We start from the raw sequence: 6,000 nt of genomic DNA on the forward strand, positions 1-6,000 counted from the left end.
TGTGGTAATTTCTAATGTACCCAGCACATAGATGCCTAGATATTCAATGATTTGAACTAAATGTCATCTCATCTTTTAATATCAATTATCACTTACTCATTATGATCAAGTATGAATTAGTCTTTTTAGTTATTATCAGCCCACAAACTCATCTGTCAATTTCTGGCCATCTTGACCCTATCCCACTACAGTGGGGCCTTGACTTAGGAGTTTAATTCGTTCGGAGACCGAGCTCGTTAGGGAGCTCGTTAACTCAAATTACTCTATCAACTAACTCAATGCAAAAAATCGGCCGAGAGACAGCTGGTATCGCAAAAAAATCATTAGTGGGGACACTCGTAAGTCAAGGCCCCACTGTATATCATTTATTGATTTAGGGGAGAGATTTTTTTGTTGTTAATCCTCACACGAGGATATTTCTTCCACTGATTTTTAGAGAGTGGAAGGGAGGAAGAGAGGAGAGAGGGAGGAAGAGAGAGAGACACATCAATTGGCAGCCTACTGCCTGTGCCCCAACTGGGCCAGCCGGGGTGACCAGGAATTGAACCCATGACCATTTGGTACACCGGCAATGCTCTAACCACTGAACAACTCCTGGCCAGGGCAGGAGAGATAATATTTAAAACCTCAGTAAGAATCAGAAAATTAAATACCTATAAGGTGATAAAAGTAAATGTGCAAATCACGTGAATAGTGAGGACCATGCAGAAAACCAGAAAACACATCCCACCTAAAACTTTCAGCTTCTGTTGTACTGCTATGAGAGAATATGGGTTTGGTGTTGACAGATCTCATAATTTTTCAAGATAAGTGAGAAAGTATGAAATCTGTATAAATTTTTAAGACATTAAAAATATTAGCTTGGCTGGTGTGGCTCAATGGTTGAGTGTTGACCCATGAACCAGACGGTCATGGTTTGATTCCTAGTCAGGGCACATGCCTGGGTTGCTGGCTGTCCCCAGTGGGGGGCATACAAGAGGCAGCTGATCAAGATTCTCTCTCATTATTGCTGTTTCTATCCCTCTCTCCCTCTCCCTTCCTCTCTCTGAAATCAATAAAAACATATTAAAAAATTACTGTCTGAATCAAACAAAAGATGTCTGCCGGTCAAAACCAACCACAGGCTGCCTGTTTGCATCCTCTGCTACAGAAGTTCTCTGTAAAAAGTGTTGGGATGGGAGGACTTCCATCTCATCTGACAGTCTAAGGCAGCAGTTAAAACTAACAGACAACCTGGGAACATCTCCTGTAACACTTACTCTAACTCTCAACCATTCTGTATTGACCAGAAAACCAAACTAATCCTACAGTTGTGTTGAGCATATGGAGCCTCTCCGCTTGCTTACTGCTGGGAATCAGATATGAACAATACTGCTAAATTACAGGAAACATTATTGTACATTTTCTAGGTTTCACACTATTCTACATGTTACCTGAATTAACTCATTTAATCCTCAAACAATCCTATGAGATAAATACTATTATCCTATTTTAAAGATGAGGAAACTGAGGCAACTTGTCCAAAGTCACACAATTAGCAAGCAGTAGAGGCTGGAATTAGGACCTCAGAGTCCGCCAAAAGAACTCATAATTTGAAAACAAAGGCCATTCAATAAATGGTACTGGGATAATTAATTGTACATAGGAAGAGAAAATGAAACTGGACCCTACCTCACACCATACATGAGAGTTGATTCCAGATGGATTAAAGATATAAACATCAAAGACAAATCAGTAGAGACTCAAGATGATAATCTAAAGAATAACTTCAAAATCTCTGGAGAGGGAAAGATTGATAAATTTGAGCTTACTGAAATTCAGAACTTCTTTTTAACAAAAGACAACTTAAAGAGATTTAAAAGATCAGAACAAACTGGGAAATGGCATCTGTAATATAACCAGGAAAGGATTAGTGATCAGAAAATATAAATAAATCTTTTGGAAAAAAGAATAGAAAAATGGCAAAACAAGCCCCAGCATAGTCTAAGCTGTAAAAACCTGGAATTAGGGTGAGGAGTTAAGGGGGTCCTGATATATGGTGATGGGAGATTTGACTTTGGGTGGTGGGCACACAATATATACAGATCTTGTAACATATATACCCACACCTGAAACCTATGTTACCCCAATAAATTTAATACAAAAAGGAAAAGGAAAAAAACCTGGTATTACCAGAGTTGCCATACAGCAGAACTGAGAACAGTAGACCTTGGCATCACTGAGCAATATATAATATTCAGGGATCTATGTCATACTGCAGATACACAGAGCACGGGGGACCCAGCCAGAAGGATAGAGCCAAGATAGTTAATCTCCATTATATAGGAACTGGATGGAAAAACAGAAGCTGAACGCTGGAAGCACATATATCCCAACATTCACACACACACAGATCAGGGACTGGCAAATGTCTTTGTTAAGGTCCATACAGTAAATATTTTCAGCTCTGTGAGCTATATATTCTCGGTCACAACCACTCAACTCTGCCATTGGTAGTGTGAAAGCAGCCAAAGACAATATGTTAATGAATAAGTGTGCCAGTGTTCCAATAAAACTTTATTTACATAAATAGGTAGTGGGCCAGATTTGACCTGTGGGTCATAGCTTGTGTACCCCTGACATAGATCATTGTTATTTTCCTACACTCTATATTTCCCCTGACTGTTGTTTGCTGACCCCTCTAATTTCATGAAGCAAAAACTACACATTCTACAGCTTTGTGATGGTTTCCGAAAGTCTACTACTTTACCAAAAAACATCTTCTCCCTTATTATCTGTGAAAATTTTCACCTCATTTTCTTTTCATCTTTTTAATATCTTTGACAGTCACCATCCCAAGCTAAAAATCTAAAAAATTCTCTCTCTCACCATTCACAATGTCAATTATCAACACCAAAAATTCTAACACACACACACACACACACACACACACACACACACACACACACACACACACACCTCCAGCCACATTCAGTTACATTCCCTAAAAATGCATGATATGCATGACTTTGCCTGGAATACTTTTCAACTTCTCTCTGGCAAACTCCTTTACCTTTCCGGACACATCTCAAATGTCATCCTTTCACAAAACCTTCCCTGATTCCTAGAGCAGAGACATGCTCTTACAACCTCTGATAACTCTCCAATGGCATTTACCATTCTAAACTATCTTTATTTACATGTTTACTTCTCTCATGAGACTGAATATCCAAAGTGAAAAGACCCTGTTCTAAAGACCTTTGACTCCTCAAAGCCTAGCATAATGCGTGGTATGTAACTGATGGCTAGCACCAGTAAATGTATGTTGAATGCTTCGTGGTAGGAGTAGAGTTTCTTAACCTAGGGTTCATAGACAGGAGTCCATGGATAGAATTTAGGGGGTGGGTCCATGAACTTAAATAAGAAAGTAAATTATCTCTTTATTTTCACTAAGCTCTCTGAGTTATTTTCTTCAACTATGAATGCAGGCAACAACAAACCATTCTAGTATTAGCAGGATCTGTGACTGTCACAGTAATCACAGATATCTTTATATCATATTACAGCTGTTGCAGATATCTTAAAGTATTATTTGTGCTCATCACATCTTTAAAATTATAAAATTTTATAATGTGCTGATAAAGAAGTAGAACCTATATTACTACATCATAAGTTGTATATTTTGGTAACTATATTTCAATATAGCTGGTTTTCTTTGTCATCAAATTGTCATTAAATGTATTTTGTTTTATGAGAGGGGTCCATAAGCTTCACTAGAAGCTAGAGGGCCCCATGGCACAAACAAGGCTAGGCCTTCTTGCATTACAAAGATCCAGAACAAATGAATCATGTTGCTTTATATACATATGGTATACACATATTGAATATATATTGAAAATCTTATTGCTATGAATGTCCTCACAACCTTCTTGTTCAAAGTCCTTTTTTATTAAATGGGAGCCCTAGAACTATTATGGCTCACGGCTGATTTGCATAGTTTCCCTCAGAACTCTCCCATACCCCATTTGAACTTTCAACTCTTCTCTTTAATTAAATTTTTATCATGATAGAGATCCTGGGTTTCTACCATTGTTCACTGTTTGCTTTGTTTTTCTAAGGCTTTTTATGTCCCTTTGCTTTAAACACCTAGAAGGGGAAGGAGCCTCTGGTAGCACTCCAGAAAGTGGGAAGTCAAAAGGATCCTGAAGATAGCTAGCTCCTTTGCACAAATGGAGGTAGACTGGAAATGATCAAATAGCTGGTTACCTATACTTTTTTGGTATCCCCTTAGCCTTCGAACTGACAGAACTCCTTACAGAAACAGAATAAATTAATAGTTCTTTGACATAAGCTGCCATGCTCGACTTCTTAACATTTTTTGCCCGCTAGCAGACTCCTCTAAGGCAGCATGCTGAACGAGGCAGCAGCCCTGAGTGCCAGCACCTCCTCGGACACGCACTTTTAAGATCTGGAGAAGTCAACTTTACCTTTCTCTGTCTCAGCTAAAGTGACGACACCATCTGATATTGCTACAGGGCCTCTCAGGTGTGTGCAGTTTTTACACATTCGCTCCTTCGCTATTCACTATTCTTCCTGGCTCCGATAATGCCTTTCCGATGACCTCCCCAGGTGACCCTGCTCTTAAAACAGTGGGCTGTCCCCTTCCTGGGAAGACACGTTGGGTCACCGCCCACAAACAGCGCGGTCCCTCCCTTTAAAGACACACACGAACTCCCTAAGTTGATGGAGGGAGGCTCTCTCTTCTTGCCAACCAGTTCCACTCTCTGCACCCCTTTTGCTGGCCAGCTCCTGCACCCAAACCTCAGTCCCTCTTTTTCCTCTTCCTTGTCAAAACCTTCCCTTTTTGGGGGGGCTGCTCCCCCAAAAAGGAGTGGAGGATCCTGGGGGCACATCGATCCTTTGCAATTCCGCGCCGCGACTCCGAGGAGGCTGCCCCCATCTGATAGCCAGAGAGCCCCCATGTCTAAGAGCCCCTGCCTCCCCGCGCCAAGAGCTGCCACCGTCCTGACAGCCCGAGCTCGGACCCGCGCCCCTGCGGGTCCCAGCGGCCCGGGGGCCCTGCACGCCGCCCACGGTCTAACCCAACTCCAGGTCTTGCCTCCCAAGCTCCACCGACCCCGACCCTGGTTCCGTGTGGACCCAGTGTCCCTGGCCCGCGACACGGCCACGACCTCACGTCCGGCTCCCGCCAGGGGCTCGGAGCTGCAGCGCCAGCCCGTGCAGACCCCGGCCCGCCCGGCACTCGCTCGGCGCCCCGGCCTCGCGACCGGCACCCTCTCCGAGCCCGGCCGGGCTCCCGCTCCCGCTCCCGCCAGCGCCCCCGCCCGCAGGCCCGGGGCCCGCTCCCCAACATGGCGACGGGGACACGAGCACGGCGGGCGGGCGGGGCGGCTCCGGGCCGGGCCCGCACGGGGGCCGTGCTCCACGGCCGGCCGGCGCCATTTTCCCGCGCCGGGCCCGGGCGGTGCCTCCTGCCAGCGGAGCCAGCCGAGCCGGGACCGCGGACTGCCCACGGGCCCACCCCTTCAGGGCCCGCGTCGCCGTCACCTCACCTGAGCGCGGCCCCAGCCCTCCCGGGCGGGCCTCGGAGCACCGGCCCGGGCCGTGCGTGCCCGCGGCCCTCCGTGAGTTCGTCCGTCCGTCCTCGCGTGCGCCCGTCTGTCCGGCCGTCGGCGCCCGGCTGCCAGCAGCCCGACCCGGCAGGGCCTCAGGGAGCCGGCGGGGAGGGGGATGGGCCGGACCGGGCCGGGGAGGGAGGGGGAGGGAGGGAGAGAGAGGGAGGGAGTGCGGGCGGGGCGGGGCGGACCGGGGCGGACCGGGGTGGGTGGGGCCTGGCCACGTGACCAAACGTCCCCGAGCGCGCGAGGCGGAGCGCGCACCCATTCACTGGGGTGCAGAGCTTGGTCCTGGGACCCAGTGGGTCTCGTCTCCTGGCGCTGAAGTCTCCCCAGTGACCCCTGCCTCCATTTCAGAGTCACTGCGCAGCCCCATGGGAGGTTT

The 6,000-nt window shown here is 46.7% G+C and overlaps 1 protein-coding gene across 11 annotated transcripts in view; it reads right to left on the bottom strand.

Annotated features, from left to right (window-relative positions):
* Positions 1–5,762, bottom strand: part of NCOA6 (nuclear receptor coactivator 6) — a 105,799-nt gene extending 100,037 nt beyond the window's left edge. For 10 of the 11 annotated variants that reach the window (XR_009454073.1, XM_059705927.1, XM_059705926.1 and 7 more), the window contains exon 1: positions 5,553–5,761. The gene's annotated coding sequence lies outside the window, so the exon portion shown is untranslated. Of the gene's footprint in view, positions 1–5,552 lie in introns of all 11 variants that reach the window. The other variant, XM_059705935.1, reaches the window with a different exon arrangement.
* Between the last annotated feature and the right edge of the window lie 238 nt (positions 5,763–6,000).

This window comes from Myotis daubentonii, chromosome 8 (assembly GCF_963259705.1).
Source record: "Myotis daubentonii chromosome 8, mMyoDau2.1, whole genome shotgun sequence".
Taxonomy (NCBI): domain Eukaryota; kingdom Metazoa; phylum Chordata; class Mammalia; order Chiroptera; family Vespertilionidae; genus Myotis; species Myotis daubentonii.